The 24,560-nt window shown below is 39.1% G+C and overlaps 2 long non-coding RNA genes across 2 annotated transcripts; one reads left to right on the top strand and one right to left on the bottom strand.

Moving 5' to 3' along the window:
- The first annotated feature begins 22,083 nt into the window (after window positions 1-22,083).
- LOC144994000 (uncharacterized) lies at window positions 22,084-23,137 on the top strand. The gene is made up of 2 exons (XR_013657339.1): window positions 22,084-22,223; window positions 22,849-23,137. It is a non-coding gene; the product is annotated as an uncharacterized LOC144994000 (long non-coding RNA).
- A 315-nt stretch (window positions 23,138-23,452) lies between these two features.
- LOC144993998 (uncharacterized) lies at window positions 23,453-24,349 on the bottom strand. The gene is made up of 3 exons (XR_013657338.1): window positions 24,212-24,349; window positions 23,672-23,786; window positions 23,453-23,591 (listed from the first exon to the last, which is right to left on the bottom strand). It is a non-coding gene; the product is annotated as an uncharacterized LOC144993998 (long non-coding RNA).
- Between the last annotated feature and the right edge of the window lie 211 nt (window positions 24,350-24,560).

The raw sequence follows: 24,560 nt of genomic DNA, 5'->3' as shown, positions 1-24,560 counted from the left end.
ATGTGCTGTTTTTATTTATTTATATTTTTACCTTGTCCAGTCCAACAGCTGAGCAGACAGGAGCTGAAGGCCTCATGTGTTGGACATATTTTACTGTTACAACAAAGGGTTCTGGATCTTCAAACACAATTGGTGTGTATTTGTACAAACCACTTTTGTAATTTAGGCTAAACTTTTATCATATTGATCACCTTTGTATCCTTTTTTTCTGTTTTGTTTTTGGAAAAGAAGAAGAGGAAAGAAGGGAGGGATGTTGGAGACAGAAGAAGGCGCAGAAAAATTTTGATCCTAACGAGTCTGATTGTGGCAGAGTATTCCGAACAGCGTGTTTACATGACACCTTTTTTTTAGGACGCTACTACCAGGGTAACTTTGGCATAAAGGTATATTGGACAGGTGGGTGAAATTCCTAACTCCCCTGATCACAGTTGCATGTCCTTGGGAAAGACACCTGGTGGTAGTTGCCTCCAGTGTTTTTAAGCAGCATTGACATTATCCTGTTGCTGTGTCTTTGTTTTCATTGTTTAAATAAATGTGTAGATAAGAAGCAGGATACCAATAAAGCTTTCTTTCCTGTTTAACAGTATTATTAGTACCAGAATGCAGGACAGCATTTCATAAGTGTGAATCATTTACCACATTTCAAAGTTCTTCATCTAATTGTGGTATTTCTTAAGTTTAAAAAAAGAAAAATGTACCCTTTACAAGGGTATTTTTCAACCTTGTCGACCAAATTTAATTTATTCTAAGTTTGTGTAATACATTCAGTTTTTGTAAGGTTAACTGAATATTTAATGTGGTGAAGCCACAAACAGAATGCCTTAAAAAAACAGAATGCCTTTAAAGTTCAAGTGTTAAAAGATCAGGTTTATTTATTTTGAATATTTTCACATGATAACAATGTTTCCATGTTTGAGTTCATGAGATCATCCCAGAGAGAGTCTCTGCTTCAGCTCCTGCAGTCACTCAAACTACGTCTTTAAATTACGTCTAAATCAGAGCGCCCAGGCAGCGCGAGAGTGTATGTGTTAGTGCAAGTTAAGGGTCTGTTGCCCTGTCCCCCGGAAAAGTAATAGTAAAAAAAGGTTTCCTCCAAAGTACAGAGCCTGATTATGGAGTAAGCCCTGGCTGCAGGATTGCTCAATCAATCCTGGATCTCCGCTGCGTTTTCCGACCACGGTCAGAAACGTCATCGCAGGAAAGGTTCAACATATTCCCGGGAGCAAAAAATAAAATCAGAGGACCTGATTATAATCATTGTCTCAATGAAAATAGAAAAAATATGAGGTTCAGGAGGCCTGAGCAGGCTTGTTCCGCTTTGCGCAGCTCGCCTCCCGCGAGCCGACACACAGTGTGAGGCACGATGTGAGCTATGAGTGAATGGCGTAAGAATGAGGAGTGTTTCAACGGGGGACTTATAGACGTGGACGACCGGAGCTCCTCTGTGGTTTGGTCCACACAAACCCTCAAACTACAAAAACAGAGTCATCCATGTTTGCTGCAGCAGACAGATTGTTTGTCTCTATTTGATCTCTAATTTCAGCAAAGCCGCGCGGATATCGCTGAAATATGTCATCTCTCTGACTGGCACACCGCTAAGCGGGTATCGAGGAATAAGAGTCGATTTCCATGGATGAGCCAATAATCGTTTAGACCCCGCCCACTTTCACTGATTGACAGAGACTCATTCTCCTGAAAAAGCTCTTCATGAAATAAATAAGCCATTCTGAAAAACACCAACATGAAATAAAAACAAAGCTACTTTGGAAAATATTGATTTTGAAATACGAGCTTCTGAAAAAAGACAGAATTATAATAATATTCCACATGACTAAAAATGAATATTTTAAAATGCTGTTTTAAAATAATAAACAGGTTTTTAAAGCAACATGAAATATATTGCATAATATAATGGCTAATTTAAAATCAGTGTAAAGGTTTTTCACAATTTCATGATCTTTTTATATATTTATGAGAGATTTATTGGTTGATTGTGTATTTGCATGAGGCCATACTTATTTATTTAATTAAATATTTATTTATTTAATTATGAACAGTATAGGACTCCATATTTTTAAGCCTTTCAGATTAAACTATATCCATGTATATGACCATATATTACCTCTGGTACACTAGAGAACAATTCTTTAATGAAATATGAGGTGTTTTTTCACAGCTCATTTTCCTACACTGAAGTAGGACGACTCGATCTCTGAAGCTCCGCCTTTTTTTCTGACAGGAATTTGACAGTCCAAGTACTGAAAAAGCTTTTCTTAAGCGTTTCAGATTAAAATATATCCATAGATATGATAATATATTAACTTTGGCACACTAAAGAACATATTCTTTATGAAATGAGTTATTTTCAAAACTAATTTTTCTGACCCGGAAGTAAGATGACTGGGTCTCTGAGGCTCCGCCTTTCTTTACCTGTGGGTACTGCCCATTTCGTGACATCATCCTAGAGCCGGCCTCGGCAGCGTGTCTGCGTTTCACCCATAAAAACAATAGATGGATGTGCATATTGTGTTTATAAAAGGAAAGAATTTAGCCGATCACCGCTAGCTCCACGGAGACAGTGTATGAGTGTTAGCCTGAGGGCGGGGCTGGCAGCACAGTCTCTTCCTGGAAGGGGCGGTTCCTCACTTTGTGATGTCACAATGTGAGTGACAAGGACCACAGAATGGCGAGGACTCAGATGCAGAGTTCTTGGAAAACTTTTATTCCTGAGAACCTGAGATAGGCGTAGGGTTTGTTAAACATCTACACAAGATAATCAGGCACAGGACAGAGGGAGGCACAGACCATAAATACATATGAGGAGGGACAGCACAGGTGGGAACGATCAGGGATGATTAGGACTACAGCTGTGGGGAAAACAGACATGAACAGGAAACGGAAGAACTTTCAAAAGAAAACAGGAAGCGACACACGAGGACACAAATGTCAGACAGGAACTTGACGAAACATGACAGTGAGAACCCATTCGTTTCTCGTGGGTTGAGAGGGTTGAGAGGGGTTTTTAGAGGTATACTCAGAAATGCATGAATGGATCAAAATGCAACTTTGGGGATGTTTTTTGTCAGGAATGAACCTTATAAAACACTTAAAAGCTCGAAAAGTTGACTTTGCATGATTTAGGCCCTTAAATAAAATTGTAGTTTAATTATTGTAAATAAGAAACGTGTGAATATACTGAGATGACATAGTAAGTAGAACAGAGAGACAAAAAGTACCAGAAATAGTACTGTGGGTGCTGGTAGTCTTCTTGAAATAGCTTCTTCTTTCTCTTTCGGCTTTTCCCATCAGGGGTCGCCACAGCGAATCATCCTTTTCCACCTCACTCTATCATGAACATCTTCTACCCTAACATTAGCCAACTTCATGTCCTCTGTCAAGACATCCATGTATCTCCTCTTTGGCCGTCCTCTTGCCCTCCTGCCAGGCAGCTCCATCTCCAACATCCTTCTACCAATATATCCACTATCCCTCCTCTGAACATGTCCAAACCATCTCAGTCTGGCTTCTCTGACTTTGTCGCTGACACAGGCAACATGAGCCGTCCCTCTGATGTACTCGTTCCTTATCCTGTCTAACCTGGTCACTCCTAAGGAGAACCTCAACATCTTCATCTCCGCTACCTCCAAATCATCTTCTTGTCTCTGTCTCACTGCTACCGTCTCTAACCCATAGAGCAGAGCTGGTCTCACCACTGTCTTGTACACCTTTCCTTTGAGTCTTGCTGGCACTCTTCTGTCACACAACACTCCTGACACTTTCCTCCAACCGCTCCAACCTGCCTGCACTCGCCTCTTCACCTCTTTTCCACAATCCCCATCACACTGAACTGTTGACCCCAAGTACTTAAACTCCTGCACCTTCTTCACCTCAGCCCCCTGTAACCTAACGCTTCTACCTTGATCCCTCTCGTTCAGACACATGTATTCTGTCTTACTACGACTGACCTTCATGCCTCTTCTTTCCAGAGCAAACCTCCACCTCTCTAGCTGTTCCTCCACCTGCTCTCTACTCTCACTGCAGATTACAATGTCATCCGCAAACATCATTGCCCAGGGAGATTCCTGTCTTACCTCGTCTGTCAGCCTGTCCATCAGCATAGCAAACAAAAAAGGACTCAAAGCTGATCCTTGGTGTAGTCCCACCTCCACCTTGAACTCCTCTGTCTGACCTACAGCACATCTCACCACCGTCATACTTCTCTCATACATGTCCTGAACTACTCTGACATACTTCTCTGCCACTCCAGACGACCTCATACAGTACCACAGCTCCTCCCTTGGCACCCTGTCATACGCCTTCTCTAAATCTACGAACACACAATGCAGCTCCTTCTGACCTTCTCTGTACTTTTCCATCAACATTCTCAAAGCAAAAATGGCATCAGTGGTGCTCTTACGGGGCATGAAACCATACTGCTGCTCACAAATCTCCACCTCTTTCCTAAGCCTGGCTTCCACTACTCTTTCCCACAGCTTCATTGTGTGGCTCATCAACTTTATTCCTCTATAGTTGCTGCAGTTCTGCGTGTCACCCTTGTTCTTAAAGATCGGGACCAGAACGCTTCTCCTCCATTCCTCAGGCATCTTCTCACTCTCTAGAATCCTATTGAAAAAACTCGTTAGAAATTCCACTGCTGTCTCTCCTAAGCACTTCCATACCTCCACAGGAACGTCATCAGGACCAACGGCCTTTCCGCTCTTCATCCTTTTCAGAGCCTTCCTAACCTCATCCTTTCCAATCTCTGCTACTTCCTGCTCCACAACAACCACATCTTCCTCCCTTCTTTCCCTGTCATTTTCCACGTTCATCAGCTCCTCAAAATACTCCTTCCATCTTTTCTGTACACTCTCCTGGGTTGTTAGCACCTTTCCATCTCTGTCCTTAATCACCCTTATCTGTTGCACGTCCTTCCCATCTCTGTCTCTCTGTCTGGCTAGCCTGTACAAGTCCTTTTCTCCTTCCTTTGTGTCTAACCTGTCATATAGCTCATCGTAAGCTTTCTGTTTGGCCTTTGCCACCTCTCTCTTCACTCTACGCTGCGCTTCCTTATACTCCTGTCTACCTTCCTCAGTCCTTTCTACATCCCACTTCCTTTTAGCCAACCTCTTCCTCTGGACGCATTCCTGTACTTCCTCATTCCACCACCAAGTCTCTTTACCGTCTTTCCTCTTTCCAGATGACACACCTAGCACTTTCCTACCTGTTTCCCTGATAATCTCTGCTGTAGTTTCCCAGTCATCTGGAAGCTCATCCTGACCACCCAGGACCTGCCTCAACTTCTGCCTAAATTCCTCACAAGTTTCTTCATTCTGTAGCTTCCACCACTTGGTCTTCTTTTCTGTTTTCCCTCTCTTCTTCTTCCTGACCTCCAGAGTCATCTTACACACCACCATGCGGTGCTGTTTGGCTACACTCTCTCCTACCACCACTTTGCAGTCATTAACCTCTCTCAAATGACCTCGTCTACATAGGATGTAGTCCACCTGAGTACTCCTACCTCCACTTCTGTATGTCACTCTATGTTCCTCTCTCTTCTGGAAGTAAGTGTTGACTACAGCCATTTCCATCCTCTTCGCAAAGTCCACCACCATCTGTCCCTCCAGATTCCTTTCCTTCACACCAAACCTGCCCATCACCTCCTCATCACCTCTGTTGCCCTCACCAACATGCCCATTAAAGTCTGCTCCAATAACAACTCTCTCTCCTCTGGGAAAACTCTGTATGACCTCATCCAACTCACTCCAGAATCTCTCCTTCACTTCTAACTCACAGCCAACCTGTGGCGCATACCCACTGACTACATTCACCATCACCCCTTCAATTTCTAACTTTAGGCTCATCATCCTGTCTGAGACTCTTTTCACCTCTAGAACACTGTTTACAAACTCCCCCTTCAGAATCACTCCTACCCCGTTTCTCTTCCTATCAACACCATGATAGAACAGTTTGTATCCTCCTCCAATACTACGTGCCTTGCTGCCCTTCCACCTTGTCTCCTGCACACACAGTACATCTACCTTCCTTCTCTCCATCATGTCTGCCAGCTCTCTGCCTTTCCCTGTCATTGTGCCAACGTTAAGAGTCCCTATTCTCAAACCTATGTTCCTGCCTTTTCCCTTCTCTCTCTGGCCACGGACCCTTCTGCCTCCCCTCTTTCTTCGAGGGGGGCAAGTCTTCTTGAAATAGCTGCAAAGCAGAAAGACGACTGAGTGCCCTCTTCACAGACATCCTGTTGGTTTGATAAAAAACTGAGCAAGAAAAAAAGATTATAGGCAGTGAAGAGCTTTATTGTCCATCATCCAGCATGTCTTGGGGCTGAAATTCTTATAATAAAAGGCAAACACTGAAGTTCTGTCCTAACTGACACAGACTATGTGAGTGTGTATGGGTGTTTCTGTGTCTGTCTGTGGTAACTCATAGAAATTAAGGCTGAGAGATGGCACAAGACTGAGATGAAAATGAACAGTTCCAGAAAAAGAGGAAAATAAAAGAGAGACAGCTGCAATACAAAGAAAGGGAGTAAAATAAATGCCTAAACATGAAACCAGAGACAGAAAAGAGAGCTTGAGGTGAAGGAGGAAACCCATGACCTCTCCAAGTATTGATCAAAGCCTCCCAGTCATCTATAACCTGATAGAGATCTGATGAGAAACTATGTGGATGCTCCGAGCGGTTGTGTGACTGTGGTGTTGACTAGACCAGTGTTTTTCAACCTTTTTTGAGCCAAGGCACGCTTTATCCTTGACAAAAATCCCGCGGCACACCAGCATCCAAAAATTAAAAAAGGAGAAACTCGTAGTCTGTATTGATGTACAGTCCCTCCACAATCTCTCGTGCATTTCTGTGATAATTGTGGCAGAAAAAGCTGGAAGTTGCACCTGTTTTTTCTCAAAGATGTAATAAAACTTAAGTTAGTTTTCAGTGATAATTTAATTTATTAACATGCAATTGTATGTAACCTCACAAAAACCAAAAAAGGACTAACATTATATATATGTTTTCTGTAGCTACACAAAAAGTGAAAATGTTGAAGTTTTATTAGTTTATCTATTGTCTTAATCAAAAATTAAGTCTTTGAAAACTTTAAGAAAAAAGTTTTATTTCTTTTTAGATAATTAAATTGTTTCAATTTAGTTTAATTGTGACTGTTGGCTACTTCACCTTAATCCTGTCTCTTAAATGTTGTTATTATTTCTTCTAAAGTTTAACATATAAAATAATCCAGACAGTATTAGAAAAGCGTTTCAGGACCAAACTCTGGGATGTTTGGCTGTTAATAAACACAAACCTTGAAGGAGAACTAAACTGTCAACCTCTGATTTCTTTAAGATGATTTAAAAACTGGTTGATGTGTGTTCGTTGTGGTTTCAAGACATTTAACAGGGAAGACTCAGTGTACGCTAAGACGCCGTCACTTTAACCCAATGCATAACGGGAGATGTAGTGATGGCAGACAGACTCTCTTTTCTGATCTTCATTGTTTTTTTCACTTGTTCCACGGTCTGATACCAGATTCTGTGGAAAGCTACACCGCTAAAGACGAGCTTTAGATGGTATTTTTGTTGGAACTGAGAGACTTTATGAGCAGAATCAGAACAAGTAAGTGAAGACTTTAACCACTTCTGATTGGTCAGACTGATGACGTATGATTAAGCCTCCAAGAATGATTGGCAGAGACGCTTGAAGGGGCGGGACTTTTCCAAAAACAGAGTTGAAGATGTGGATAAATCGCAGTACCGTCATTTTTATCAGTGTCTTTAATAGAATCAAATAAACACAAAAAAAAAGGATTTTATGATCTTTCATATTCCTAAATACTCAGTGTTTTATCAGGACCTGTTTGGATGAACACAGAGCTGATATCCTGGAGATAGGAAACGTTTTTAGATCAGTGAAAATGGATAATTTCCCACGGTACACCTGACCATCTCCCACAGCACACTAGTGTGTCGCGGCACACTGGTTAAAAAACACTGGACTAGACATACTGAGTGAATGTGTTCTTCAGAAAAGCCCCAGCATTGTTGGCTTATGCTACTACTGTTGTTTTCAAAATTTAAGATTCAATATCAACTTTAATGATCCCCAAAGGGAAATTTGGTATTCATGGATGGTATACACCATATCTAACCCTGTCCTGATACCTAAAAACAATATAGAATTGCTTTCGCACCATTTTATCCTACGTAAGTCTTCATTAGTCAACTTTAAAGCACACTGATCTTTCTGAGAAGAGAAATTTGAAAGCTCTGATTGTCAGAGATTACGTGTTCCTGGCTTAACTGTGGACATTAGTCCTTGTACATTTCTACACTCTATCTCCTTGTCAGCCTCATGTCTCCCTGGAGCCATTTCTGACAATTAAACCACTTAGCTTCAAACCGCAAGGCTTCTTCTAATTACACCTCAACCCACTTATGCAGGGTGCACACAAAACATGCATCACAAGTGGAATGATTGCAGACAGAAGCAGTGATTCTGGGGTTTGTGGTCTTGTTGTGGGTCTGTTCATGAGGTTTCATTGTGCTACTGTGCACAGTGGTCCTTGGTTATATCACAGTTCACCTTATTCAGCGCAACTTTGCATGCTTTTTTTAAAATTAACAGCACCCTGTGGTTCTGTGTCCTGATTGGCTGTTGATTTTGTCAATCAACCTCTTCCGTGCAATGTTTCAGAGTTCGCAATCTGATCTTTGTTTTCATTCTATACTTAACTTATTGTTCTACACAGGTTTGACCTCTGAGAATTGAAACACGCAAGGAAAGTGTGTAAATGTTCAGTCTGTCTGAGAAGTGTTTTACACCCTTAAAACATCTGTAATCATACTTTACAGATTTGACCTTTTACGGGTTATTTATGGCACGTATCATCTGCTATAGATAAAGAACAACTGTATTATAAATGTCTGTAGTTGTTCTCCTAGAAAGAGAAAAACAAAAGTGTTTGTGATTATTTTGTGGCATCCATGGTATGCTCGAGAAAGACAAAACAAAACCATTAAATATATTTATTCGTGCATTAAAATTTGATAACGCACAGTGATAACCGCACACCCCAAAAAAGAAGTTCCGATCACAACTTCTTTTCTTCGGTATCTCTGCGCCGGCTTCTGTGAAACAACCTTCAGCTTCATCCTCTGGATAAAACAAGCGGTAAGAGGTAAGCTTTATCACTGAACTGATGCTTTATTTGAGCCATCGTGACCATCAGCATATATATATCATTTATATCGCAGAATTTTGACTGCAGTGGTGGTGCGGCAAAAAACAAGAATTAAGGACTAAATACTGGTTCACACTTGTTTCTTTGAAATTATTGAAAATGGTTAAATTGATTGACTTTTAATGATACTACTTCACTTGCTCCAAAAATCGATAAATTGATTCATAATTCTTTCCTAATGTAACATAACTTTGCACATATTTTTAACTTTTGATACTTGATGAAATTTTGCCATGAAAATCTCTGAAACAATTTTTTGTCTATTTTAATGATATAGTATTTTTTTAATCATATCAATAACTTTTATGAGTCTGCATATATTTTGGATAACTGATCTGCATTTGCCATGTTGATTTCTGAAATAGTTATTTTTACATAATTATTAAGTAATTCATCTTAGTACTGTGCTTTATTGATATTTTATGATTCTAAATTCTGTCTGATAAAAGCCAGGAACTGGATAACGATAAATCATGTAATAAAATGATTACGGTAGAACAGGGGTGGGATTATATAAGTTCGCTTCCTTCCACTCCCTTTCAAGCAATATTTATTAATATGTCTAATTATCCTAAGTTTGATTAATTATTGTATGAATGTATAACTGATGATTGTATTGCTTTTGTGTATTCTTATTTGTTTGCTTGAAATAAACCATTTCAAATCAAATCAAACCATGGTATAAGCGGGTTAATGGCCTTCGAAGTATGCATTATCACTTTTCAAAAACGCATGTTTGAATTTTCGAAACTGCCCAACACCAAGGCTTCCACGGCGTGCGTTAAAAAGTGATACATACTTTGTCGGCCATTAACCCTTAATTAGACTCTTGTTGCTTGTGTGTCTGTGTGAATGCACTTTACTGTCTTTCAACTAAATTACATTGATTTTTTTTATCTCATGCCCAGAAAGTTACAAAAAGAAAACGTTCACGTTTTTTCTTCCTCCTTTCAGTATTTCAAACTTAAGCCAGCCTCACACAGATCATGTGTATGGAAGCGATTCTGTAGCATAAATAAAAAGCAAAGTCAAAACCAGAAATGCTTTTTCATTTTCAAAATGAAGCTGCATTTTTTGACTCAAAAATATAATGAAAAAGCAATCCACCAAAATGCTTTTTCTTTTCCTTCCTCAACACAGCTTATTCTGTCACTTAAATAAAATTAAAATTAAAATGGTATTTGACATTTCATTTTCAAGACGTTCTCTGGTAAATGTGTAGCATAATTCATTTAGAAATGTTTAATTTGTCGTTTAAAATAGATTAATAGAAATGCTTTTTAATTTTCAAAATGAAGCTGCATTTTTTGACTCAAAATTTAAAAGAAAAAGCAATATACCAAAGTGCTTTATCATTTTATACTTCAACCCAGCTTTTTCTGTCACTTAATTAAAATGATAAAGAAAATGGTATTTGACATTTCATTTTAAAAAAGGTCCACGGTAAATGTGTAGCAAAATTCATTTAGAAATGTCTAATTTGACAATTAAAATGGATTAACAGAAATGCTTTTTAATTTTCAAAATGTAGCTGCATTTTTTGACTCAAAATTAAAAAGAAAAAGCAATATTTCAAAATGCTTTTTCATTTTATACTTAAAACCGCTTATTCTGTGTCATAATTAAAACGAAAATGCCAAATTAGACATTTCTAAATGAATTATGCTACACATTTACCAGAGAACGTCTTGAAAATGAAATGTCAAATACCATTTTCATTATCATTTTAATTAAGTGACAGAATAAGCTGTGTTGAGGAAGGAAAAGAAAATGCATTCTGGTGGATTACTTTTTCATTTTATTTTTGAGTCAAAAAATGCAGCTTCATTTTGAAAATGAAAAAGCATTTCTGATTTTGACTTTGCTTTTTATTAATGCTACAGAATTGCTTCCATACATGTGAACTGAAGATGGCCAGTTTAGCCTTCGTCAACAATTCTGTTCATGAATTCTTTGGCCAGTCTTTCAAGCAGCAACTATGAAATGGAAGGTACCCTTTTTGGACTCCCTGATTCATTTTGGGAGGCAGATATGTCACTATCTAAAGTATCGGTCTAAACAGTCTAAGAAGCTATAGTAAAAACGGAAGTGGGCCTGGCCGTCCTTAAGTTGTTTTAGAATCAGAGTCAGAATCCATTATTGTCATAATAATAATTCAATGAAATTGTAGCAGCCTTGGAGTGGTAAAAAATACTTTAAATAATCAAAATATGTACAAGAAATAATTAAATACAACTATGAAAATAAAATAACATAAGGTGGAGTGCAAAAAAGTGCAGCATAATAAGTATTGTGTGTAGAGGAGATGAAAAGTCAGTTATTGCACAGAAAGTCAGTTATTCTTTAGTTATATTGACCTCGACTGCTGAGAGTCCTTCTAAGATGCTATAGACATTCATCACCATCACCAAAGTTTCTCCGTCTGTTCTATTTCCGATCCAATACCTTAGTCACGTGCACCTGTTTGGGGGTTTCATGTTTTGGGTTGTCTGTGCCCGTAGAGGGTGGTAGAGAGGTCGGCTGCATCTTAAAGAGAGCGCAGGTATGTCTTATGGTTCAGGTGACCACCTTATGGTACGTCATAAAAATGGACCGTACCATGCTGTACTACAGAGGTAGGGCAGTCCACCTCTGATCGGAGGACCGCAGGTGCAGCTCCCGCCCTGTGATGGATGTTTTGTTCACCATGTTTCAAAGTGTCTTTGGGTAAGACTCTGAACCCCACATCATCATTATAGGTTGGTGCCAGAGTTCAGCAGTGAAGCCATTATGTGTGTGTGAATGGGTGAATAGGACTGTGACTTTAATGCGCTTTGTGCCCTCTAAGAAGGTAGTAAAACATCAAATAAGTTTAAGCCATTTACCGTTGTTGTCCGAGTGATAAGTGTATCAGGAAGTATTTGTAAGGATAATGGAAGTTGCTTGTACTTATGACGTACAGGTGATGCTGTCGTACGATGTCATCTGCTCATTAGTGAGATGTGAGTACTGGCTCTTATCTGACTGCACACAAGTCCTGCACGCACTGGGTGTGTTCAGGTGATAGGTACCTGTAGGATGCCCACACAAACTACACTCTGTCCAATTTCCTAGTTTCTTAACAGTCAAGAGGGCTCCTTGCGCAATGTACAGGTTTTAGGAGGTTGAAAAACCAAAAAAATCCACATGACTTGCCTGTGTCTCACCTACTTCACCCTTATTTACCCTTATTTGTTGTTTAAGTGTTTGCTACGACCTGTCACCCGCATGATACCTGTGGAGAAAATGTGCATGAACATTTTCCCTCTATAGCAGGGATGTCGAAGTCAAATACACTGAGGGCCAAAAAAACAAATTGGCTATAAGCCGAGGGCCGGACTGGTTCAATGTTTATTAAAACATATTGAAATGGTTGCACGTAGCTTATTGAACCAAGACCTAACATAATGTATCATTTAATGAATGATTAAATTAATAATTAAATGAATAATCGGGAAAACATTTTTCAGCAGGCACACAGACAAGAACAAACTGCCTTCAAAGAAAAATCACATGTCCTGTATATTAAATGAATAAAGTAATATTTTCTTATGGCTCTGTCAGTAAGTTAAAGAGAAAACATTTTCAACGGGCAAACAGCAAAAAAGCAATTTTCCTTCAAAAACAAAAATGTTCCTTATATCAAGATAAATGCATAAATGAAACTGCATGCACTATAAATATTATAAATATTATGCTGCTCTATTATCCTACCAATTACTGCTTCAAATAGTAAAATGAGAAAATATAGAATAAATCAAATCAGTTGTATTCTTTCTCATGGCTCTTAACTGCAATTTCCCCTGAGTCCATTAACTGAAAAATAAATATAAATAAATAAAATAAAATAAAATGCAAAAATATATGGCACACAGACAAAACAATACGTCCTTCAAAGAAAAATCCCATTTCTTGTAGAAACAAATGTAAAAATTTAACTGAATTAAAAACTAAAAATATGTTAATGCTCTGTGATGCTCACTTGTCTGAGGATGAGCCTGATACTTGGTGGTGTCTCATCTTTTGTACAAGTTCATCAATGTTCGGGGTAAGGCTCTGAGCTGAGGAAATCTTCCGGATTGAGTGAAGGTGCTGATCAGTAAGACGGCTCCTGTGTGATGTTTTGTTTAGCTTCATCAAAGAGAACAGTCGTTCACACAGGTATGTGCTGCCAAACATAGAGAGCGTCTGAGCAGATTGGATGCGCAGCTCGGCTATTGTGTCGGGGATGAATGATGAAGCAGAGGTCCGCTTGCTGCGCTGCGGTGAGTTCGCGGGTTACCGTTGCATTATGGGAAACGTAGTATTGTTGCGTGCAAAACACTAGCGGGCGGCTACAGCCTGCGGGCCGGTTCTAATACTAATCAAATACCATCCCGGGGGCCATAGATAACTCATTCGCGGGCCGGATTCTGCCCGCGGGCCTTGACTTTGACATATGTGCTCTATAGGCTATGACCTTAATATTTCATGTGGACAACCTGCATGCCCCGAAAAGATTTGCCCAGTTTTCACCCAAACGCAACCCGTATCCAACCGTAAGCATACGGCTTTAGCATGTATATACAGTATGTCACTACTGAAGTTACTAACTTGCCTCACTTTTGTCTTTCAACAGTCATCCCAGTGTCTTTGTTTTCAGGTTGTCTTTGCTCTGATCCCGATACAGACCCTCTATACGGATAGTCGGTCTGCTTGAGGTTTCTCTCTTTCCATGGATTCATAGGAAGTGCAGTCATCTCTTTCATGAAAACACTTATAGCTTTTATGTAATCTTTTGGACAACACATAGACCATTAATAAAATACGGGAAAGATAATTTGGTCTTATCCAACTGATTTGGATCACATTGGGTTATAACAGTCATACAAAATCTCCAGCGTAATCTGAAGTCGCTGCGATTTTGATTAACATATTTGTTTTGGAGGCAATAGTCTCTCAGAATAGAGTAGAGCCTTCTCTCAAGCTTTGCTGGTAGCAGAATTGTGATTTAGATGAAGCAGCGACTCAGCTTTGGACAGTTTAATCTCCACGGCGTTGTCTCATCTGTGTTTTTAATTTCAGATAGATGCTGGGAGTTGTCATGTAAATCCCACCGGGCCCAAATGTCTGTTTCTACACTGACAGAATGAATGAGTATTGGCACCAGAGGACGCACACTTATCTCTACATGATTATCTGGAGGGCAGAAGTATTTTTAAACCCCCTAGCTGTTGTTGCTTTAAAAAGATTCAGTCTGCTCAGTTCTGAAAAGCAAAAGCTCAATTAGAGGTGTGTGTTTTCATATGTCTGCTGCAGATAACTGCTGTCATTCCACATTGTTGCTCTGATCACGCAGTCTGTCATCAGAGGAGAGGAAAGCGACCAAAGACAGAGGCGTGGAAATGGATGCTTCCCATCAACCTTCAGCTGATTACACTGTTGTCAGATTTTCAGATTCATTTGTTCTATACATTGACACAAAAAACCCAGAGAAGCGGGGGGAAAAATATTTATAAAAGGAGAAAATTGGAACAGAATTAGCAGATCATTTGGCGAAGAAAGAAAAAAAAAAAATTAGCGGAGATTAAAAGATGTTTAGTTCTCTTTCTTTAAAACGGGGACAAAAAGATCAGAAAGATAAAGGAACAAGAGTACATTTCACTGAGACTAATGAGAAGATAAGGTTGGAATAAAAGAGAAGAGGACAAATGCAAAGTAGAAGGCTTGTGACTGAAGAAAACAACTGAATTTCAGATGGTACCAAGAGAAATATATCCATTTTTCTGTTTAAGCCAGTATAGGGATCACACAGGTATGATGTATAAATTGTACTCTGAATATTTTAGTGTTAATGCCTGATTTATGATAACACAAGGTATCAGAGAAGCACTAAAGATTTTAATGAGTTTTCATCCAAAGTCTGAAAATAATTGCTTTCAAATTAAATGTGTGCCTTCATTCATTCACAGACTAACTGAAAAATTGTTTTTCAGTAAAGAGCAAAGCTTTGAACAAATGTTACTGGGATTTTCATGGTCAGGATGAGAGTTTTTGTTGTTGTCTGCTCTTTATTAAGAACATGACCACTGGTTCCAACCGAGGTGAACGGACAGCTCACCAGTCTGTTGCAGGGCTGCAATCACACACACACATTCACACTCACGCCTTTGGACAATTTAGAGTGACAACTTAACCTATGAAGCATGTTTTTGGATGGTGGGAGGAAGCCGGAGTCCCTGGAGAAAACCCACGCATGCATGGGATGGTGATTGAACGCCGAAGACAAAGCTCACCGCTTTGTGTTCCGGTGATCTTCCAGGGAAGTGACATTGAAATAGTCGACAGTTTCAAGGACCTGGGTGTCCACCCCAACAACAAACTGGACTGGTCCCACGGCACAGATGACTTGTACAGGAGGGGCCAAAGGTGCTTTAGAGTGTGCAGACCTCTGCTCAGAACCTTTTAAGTCTCTTTGGTTAACTCTGCCTGTCTCTATGCTGTTGTCTGCTGTAGAGCAAGAAGAAGAAACTGAATAAGCTGGTCAAGGGGCCCGCTCTGTACTGGGCTGCTCGCTGGACTCTATGGAAGAGGTGGGTGAGAGGAGAATGTGGACCAAACTCAGATCCATCATGGACATCAGCTCTCACTCACTGTCATTGACTCTGTAGGGACTGAGGAGCTCCTTCAGTGACACACTCAGACAAAGGCAGTGTGCAAATGAGCCACTGCAGGTCTTTCATTCCCACCACAATTAGACTGCATAACTCATCTGCATGACCAGGTTATCAAAATTTGCACATTTGCACATATGTACACAATTATTTATGCATCCATTTGTATTTGTTTGTTTGATTTGAAATGTAGTGAGCTGAAATCATCCCTTATTTTTTCTTTGGGCTGCCATGATAAATAAAGTTTAATTCAATTCAGGATTGTGAGTATTGATTGGTCTTTATTAAGGAGCATGGTTATCTATTCATGTGTACAAAGAGTTTTGTAATTGTTATTAGAGATCTAGTACGTCAGGATCTTTGTGTTTTCTTGTTGCTTGATTTAACTTAACTTTTTGTTGACATTGTGGCTTTGATTTTTATCCACTAACAACAAAGGCTGAGCGCCAAGAGGCCGTACTTCTGCGTGCGGATAAAAAAGTGCACTGCAGGCGAAAAAGAACAGGTCCATTGGTGAGATGGTTTCTGATGTTATTGACATGTGTTTCCAAGCTGAAGACTGAAATGAGAGTGCTCTCTGCAGATGAAAGCAATGGAGGAAAAGGAAATGGAAAAGTTTCCCACATAGTCGGTATTGAACGTCTTCCTGTGGCCAATTAAATGTGAAAAATTCCAAAACCAATCATGCATCAAAAGAAAATGCATCAAAAGAAAACCCTTAACTTTTATTTCATATCTCTTAAAAAATATTTCCCAACAGAGATAGAAAGATGATTTGACTCAATTTTGAACATCCCAAGCAAAACAGATGACTCAGCCAAACCTTATGAATTAATTCTGGAGCTCACTGGACGTCTCTGTTGCCATGGTTACAAGAATACTAGTGCGCTTCCTTCCATCTCCACCCGCTGATGCCAACCTTTAGAGGACAAATTCTTCTGACCACTCACAAACATTGCTGATCCTCCTGAAGCTGCTAGCTGTTGCTTGGTAGCAGTTGATGTGAAGCAAATTGATGTCAACACAGTTGCCCCCCCCTCTGTATTCAAAAACTGCTGTACGCAAATTTTTTGGAGAACAAAGTGTGGAAGTTCACACAGACTGCAGCATCTACAGTGATTTGGGGGGGGGGCTTCAACACAAGCAACAAAACAACCAGGAAAGACTTCCTGATGCCGCTTATGGACACATCACAGCTACATCTGAAACTTAAGGACTTCGTATGACGTTTGTTCCAGACCTCCCATAATTATATTTGAATCCATTTGTGCCCTTTTTAGAAAAAAAATACCCCAACAGAGAAGTAAAAGTTGTGGGGAAAGGCCATCTTTCATACAAAAATTAGATTTACGGTTTAACCAGAAACAGTTCCTGGCATTCTTACATCAGTGCCGATTGAGTTTCTCCTGATTCTGGTTCCAGCTTTTTTTTTTGGCAAATCCTTTCTAGATTGAAGGAAGAATGATGGTCTGTTCTGGTTAAAATTATTTAATTTAATTTTTGTTTCAGTTCTGAATTTCATCCATTTCCTTTTCAGGGTCATGGGGATGCTGGAGCTCTTCCAGCTGCTATTGGTATTTGTTTGTTTTTTACTATTCATCCTTCGCCGGTCCGTCAGAGCAATTCTGATGATCAAACCTTCCAAATAGGTGGATTTTGACAACTTCTGTTTTTGAGACTTGTCACAGCATGAACAAACACTTTTCAAAATAAAGCATTAGTTTTAAAAATGTTTGGCTAAATGCAGATACTTTCTATCCAAACGAGCAGAAAAATACTAAAACACAGGAATGATCTGTGGTATATAGCTGCAACATCTGTCATTTTTCAACACAATATTTTTGTTTGTATACACAAAGTTTTAGGATTGAAAGGTTTAATACCTTTTAAACACATCTGCATTTGTCCAGAAATATGGAAAAAGGTTTGGTTTGAAGGTCCCATGCAAAAATTTTATTATAGAAAAAATGAAATGTTTCCTTTGTTTAGATCATTTGAATAAAGGTGATTTATTTTTACATAAACAAAGGATTGACAGCTTACCGATATCAATACATTTCTCCCTCTGTGCGTTTAGACAAACCCTTAGTTCATGCACTTCTACACTTAAATGTCCATCCATCTGCTCATCCATCGATGCTGTTACTTTGTTCCTTCATTGCCTTACAGCTTCAGCCATCTGTCCGACCTGCCATCCATCAGCTGCTTCTTTACCCATTCTAACGCCTGCTCTGCCCCTTTTGTCGAGTTAATGACCCTCTCCCCCTCATTTCCCATGTCTGTCTGCTGTGTGTAAGAGTGTATGTGTGTGTGTCGGTGTGTGTGTGTGTGTGGTCTGACTAATTTCTGGTGTCTGTCTGAGTCAGGGCATGTCAGGGCTTCCAAAGACGGCACCATGAAAATGAAGGACGCAAGGCAGCCTAAATGGATGTGGACAGAGGACACAGAGCATGCTCAGAGTGAGTCTGTGTGTCAGTGTGGGGCAGCGGGTTGAAGGAAAGGGTCAGTCTGACTTGCAGCTCACTAAAATAAAAAAACATGCTCTCACAGAGTCGCTGATAGATGGGCTGGGAGGTTTTGTGTGTGTGCGTGTGCGTGTGTAGACTTTGTTTCCAGATTGATGCAGACTCGCACTGATGGATTTTCTCTGTGTTTTTTTTTTTCTGAGTTGTATGTATTGTCGCTTTGTGTATTCAGACTGGGGAATTCCTTTAAAGTGACACAACTTTTATGATTTGATCTCAAATAAGCTCTTATTCTGACCAGGACATTGGCTTGTGAACACACTCACTTGTTAACCCTTTAACACCGGAGATGTCGGCAGCATCACCTAAATAGCACACGCTCTTTGACAACTCTTTAACTGTGTAAACACGTCACTGCTGTGAAGTGTTGCAAATCAGCGCAAAGATGCTTTTCTCTGCCTCATCTGCTGGAATAGCATTCATTTGTTAATGTTTTGGCTGCTGTAAATTGCTGGCTCCCAAAATGATCAAACAAAAACCAAATTTATTAAATTACCTTTAAAAGCCCTAAAGAACATTGTTGTTGGGTTCTCCAGAGATAAAGGGTTAAACTAAGCGAGTGGTGTTGTGTGTTGTAGTAGTTATTCAGTCAATTTACAACTGTCATCTAATATGGTAATACAGCACGCGCAAAACTTTATTGAAATTCAAAATAGTCGAAAAACACAATTTTGCAATTACACTGTTTTCATTAAATCACAAGTCATTCAAAAACAAGGTGACATACTGTATGTGAACAGTATTTTGATTGACAGCAAATTTCTGCCATGGCACTAGCGCTCATCATCATCATCTATCAAAGGAGACGTCGGCGTCTTCTTCAGGCTGTGGAGCAGTGAGCTCCTTACATGTGGGAGGGGCTACGGATGAACCCATTTTGGCACATGAGACGCTCAACTTTTGATGAGCTGTGTGACGCTCTGGGACCCCTGATGGCGCGCGCTATGCAGTGACTGAGGCAGCCAGATCCTAACAAGAAGTGCATCGCCATTGCTATCTACAAACTGGCTAACTGTGGTCATGTGACTCATTTAATTTGTAAAAAAAAAGTGTTTCCATTACAGTTTTGCAAAATATGTCAATTTCGATACGACTGAAAAACCACCACCTCCAAGTGCAGAATCTTTTTTTTTCGATAAATGCAAGTCATTTCGAAACTGTCATTTGGCTAATTAACTATTGCAAATCCAATTTGCGCAATTTCATAGTCAATGGAAATACAGCTACTGAGGTGGGAGGAGCTACTGAAATTAAACAAGTGACACAAAGAAAGTGTTCTGCTTTGGTAAATCTGCCCACGAATATAAAGTTTTTTCTTTTTAGTGTAGCTCTTGTACGTTTTCCCAATCTCTCTGATATTTTTAGGAAGTGGAAATGTGTGATGTTTCCTCTGGGAAGTTGGTAAACACAGGGCCGATATTATAACTTTAGAGCTTACATTACAAAAGTGTCTCATGTTAATTTACAAGAACAATCTTTTGAGTCACCTTTTACATTAATTGGTCTGTTGTTTAATGTTTACTAATTGTTGTGTAATTACATGCAGCAGCATAACACTAATTGACACTGGCCCTGCATGCTTTTCCTCAGTTAGTTTGAATGAACAAAGGTCAATCCCAATATCATTTGAAAACTGTCCCTCCTCAGAGGTTGAGTACACCAGATGAACTATTCCTGCTCCAGGATGACATCAGTTCTTTCAGAACCACAGGAGTTTGGTTTCAGGTCCCACTGAGACTGCACAGGCCTCAGTTAGTGTAGCTGTGTGGGTATTGTGTGTTTGTGTTGGCTGTGTTCCTCGATGAATCCTGTTCAGTCTGACATTAAGTGTCGTTCAGGTTGAGAAATGAATTACCCTGCAGGGCGGTAAGCACACTCATTCATCACTCCCTTACACACACATGCACACACACACACACAAACACACACCAACTTGCAATAGTCATTGTGTTGCAGCAGCAGCCAGTCTGCAGAAAGACTGTCACACTTTTTATCCTGAGCTACATTTTTACCCAAATGGATGAATTTTACACACAGAGAACTTCTAGTTTCATAAGTTTGAGGTTTTAAAAGTGATGAATAAATAAAAGCATTAAGGTTTATTTAACATCATTAACATTTACATGCGAAAAGTAAAAAAAAAAAAGTCCAGGCACTGGCCTGCTTTTTGTTGTACGTCTAGGAGAAAGAAAAACAACAACAACAACACATTTCCATATATAACCATAGCTCTCTGCGCAGTATCTTAGCTGTTCCTAGCACTGCGCTTTTCTGGACTGAGAGGTCTGAGGTCTTTCCAGGTATCTGTTGTAGCCAGTCCTCCAGCTTGGGGGTTACTGCCCCGAGTGCTCCAATTACCACAGGCACCACTGTCACCTTCACTTTCCGGGCTTTCTCCAGTTCTTCTCTGAGTCCCTGGTATTTCTCCAGTTTCTCATGTTCCTTCTTCCTGATGTTCCCATCGCTTGGCACTGCCACATCCACCACAACGGCTTTCCTCTGTTCTTTATCCACCACTACAATGTCTGGTTGGTTCACCATTACCATTCTATCCATCTGGATCTGGAAGTCCCACAGGATCTTTGCCCTCTCATTCTCTACCACCTTCGGAGGTGTTTCCCATTTTGACCTTGGGGTTTCCAGTTCATATTCTGCACACACGTTCCTGTATATTATTCCAGCCACTTTTTTTTTTTTTTTAACATGTCCTGTCCAACAGCTGGGCAGACAGATGAGAGCTGAGGGCCTCTTGTGTTGGACATATTTTACTTTAACAAGAGGGGTTATTAATCTTCAGACAAACCAAAGGTATGTCTGAATAAACCCCTTTTGTAATTGAGTCCAAACTTTATTAATTTCAATCATGTCTGAAAATCTTTGGTGTTGGACCTACGGTGGCCCTGAAGTGCAAACCATTCAACAAATCACTCGATACAAAAACATTTTTAAGATCACAGCAACAATTTAAAAAGCGTATTACATTTTAGAAAACAAAACAAAATTTCAGAAACCAAAACATAAAAAAGAAAAAAGAAAAAAAGATTTCAGAAAACAAAATTAATTTCCAGAAAAAAAAGAAATATTACAAAATGAAAACATTTCAGAAAAAAAATTAATTTCCAGAAAACAAAATGAAATAAAAAAAATGAAAACATTTCAGAAAAACAAAATGAAATATTAAAAAATGAAAAACATTTCAGAAAAAAAATGAAATATTAAAAAATGAAAAACATTTCAGAACACAGAATGAATTTCCAGAAACAAAACGAAATCTTCAAAAATGAAAAACATTTCCAAACCGGAAGAAGCAGGTACTATGGGACAACGCTGATTGGATGATGATGTTTGTCGATCATTTGAACTGAAAAGTATTTTAAATGAAGCGACGACGGATTTTATCGTCCAAACAACAATGTACCATGATAATTCCCGTATTTCCCATTTACATATTAAATCAAAAATGCAGCAAACAGATAATGAAGGTTTAAATTATTTTTTGAATATTTCGTCTGAAGCAGAACGGTCACCCGGAAGTAGTTTGTGTGGATGACGTCCGTTCTGCAGGTAAACAAAGAAAGGGACGATAAAACGTTAACATAAACTTTAATCTTTGAATATTTAGTGGATGTGATGACAGAACGCACGCAGAAATATCAACACCAACCAGGTTTACAAATGTTTCGAAATGTCGTGAGAGGATTCTGTCTAAAGCAGCAGCTGCGAAGAAACGGGTGTTAAAGACGGCGCACATCAGCAAATGCAGTCCCGCCATCCACTGATAAGGTATGGAGGCACATTTGTTTGATCTAATAAATGTAGCGTTAAACGTGATTTCTAGGCGGGTGTTTACAGACAGATCCAAGATCCTTCAGTCATTCGTTAATGACAGGTTACCTCATCAGCTGGAGAGGGGGGGTCACGTGGGCAGGATTCTCAGACAGGTGTACCAGCAGCATAAATCAGCAAAACTGTCAGGTAAACTGCAGCAGTTTGTGTCTCAGAATAACATTTATGAATGCTTCTTATTCACACTATTAAGATCTGTGACTTTAGATTGTGTCAGTGCACAGAAACATGACAGTAAATGACTGGATGTGCACATCATCAGACACGTCCAGGTGTGTAACTAAAGGTGGCAAAGTCTGTAGTGTAAAATAAATCTTTAAAAAAAACGTTTTAGTCTTTCAGGCAGAGGAGGAATACCAAATTGTTTTAGAATGTATTTTTTATAAGACTGAAATAATGTATTTTATTCTGAGTTTGGTGTTTTGACCCCTCCCTAATGAATTTCTGGTTTAACCCATTTTCTCCTCATTTTGATGAACTCAACTTTTTCCTGAATGAAAGATGAACGGCAGCTGATGTTTTTCTGTCAGGGATTTTTAATTTATTAATTTATCTCCGTCAGGGATTTCAAGAGCTGGAGCTGGAGTCCAGTGCAGAGGAAGCTGCAAGCATGTACAACTGGGGTCCCTTACCTGTGCATCTTCCTCTGGATGTGATGCTGAGCAGCAATGTGGACAAACCTTCCCTCACATGACTCTTTTTGATATAGTTGTTAAGCACAAACAGACTTTTCCCAGATGCATTTTTTCCTCTAATAAATGTGACTGACAGGTACGCTGAGTAAATGCTGAATGTAAACGTAACATTTGATTGACTGCATGAAGAAGCCCATAAAGGAAAATCCACAACTGTTTCTTTGTTTCTTTTATTGAATAACGTATTCATGTTAAGTTTTCAATAAATATACTGCATTGCTATGAAACAAATTTGTTTATTTTCATATCCATTATTACAATCCTCACGTCAGCATTCAGTTTTTTCATTGACACAGAAACATTTCTAAACAACAGCTTTGAAAATCAAACATCATCTTTGTTAATAAAGCTTTAAAACCTAAAATGGTAAACATGGAAAAACTCCTAAATGAAGCTAGCCTAATATGAACATTTTAAACTGGAGTTTTGCTTAAAGGAACATTAAGTTGTTTGGAGTTGTACAAGTGTTTGATGCGATTCCTCAGATGTGATTTCCAGATCATCAGCCGGACACTAAAGCCAGGAATTGTGCTTCGTTTTTCACTCCCCACTGCATCATTTACAACTAATCAGGCTTATGCAGCAGGTTAAAGACGTTTTTTTAAAGGACCTGCAATTTAAAAAAAAAATTAGATATTAAGGTTAAATAATATTTATTGATTACATTGCACATAAATCATGGTGACTTGCCTGTACACTGCACAATGATCTGAATGACTTTAGTCTTTTTGTATTCCCATGTAGAGCTGCCATCTGTTCTTCTGCAGCACAAACCTTTCTGGAACTTCGCTTTGAGAAACTTCACCTGCAGAAATATCACATGTTAATTCAATTAAGTATTTTATAAACTTTAAAGTTCATTTTTAAGTTTCAGTATATGTGTATATGCATGGTTCAAAAATATACAATGCACTTAAATATTATTTCCCATAAGAACTTGTTTACTGATTTCAGTCTTAAAGTCGATTTTTAGCAACACTGATGCCATATAATTACTGTAATTACTGTATAAATCACAGAATCAGGCTGGCTCGGAGCTTTTTCTCTCATGTTGTCACCGAAAACGGGAACGGCTATCATGTGAAGACGGTTCGTCTCCATCGGGTTCTTTTTGCGCATGCGCAAGATAAAAAGAAATTATCTTTTCAAAGCAGCACTTTAACATCCTAAAATTAACATCCTTAGAGACATGTGACTGACAAAAGAAAAGATCACAGAATTGATTCTTACCTAAAGATGATTGACAGCGTGAACCTCGCAGCCGTAGACATTAGCGCACAGCGTTCAAAGTAAAAGTGCTCACAAACTACTTCCGGGTGACCGTGTGTCAGGCGAAATGTTAAAAAAATAATTTTAAAGTTCATTAACAGTTTGCTGCATTTTTTATTTGATATATAAATGGGAAATACGTGGATTATTATAGTACATTGTTGTTTGGACGATAAAATCCGTCATTGCTTCATTTAAAGTACTTTTCAGTTCAAATGATTGACAAAAATCATCATCCAATCAGCGTTGTCCCATAGTACCTGCCTCTTCCGGTTTGGAAATGTTTTTCATTTTTGAAGATTTCGTTTTG

Source organism: Oryzias latipes, chromosome 7 (genome assembly GCF_053564925.1).
Source record: "Oryzias latipes strain Hd-rR chromosome 7, Olatipes_Hd-rR_3.1".
In the NCBI taxonomy this organism is placed as follows: domain Eukaryota; kingdom Metazoa; phylum Chordata; class Actinopteri; order Beloniformes; family Adrianichthyidae; genus Oryzias; species Oryzias latipes.
Note: the sequence above shows the minus strand (reverse complement) of the source record. Positions and strands in the feature narration are given on the sequence as shown.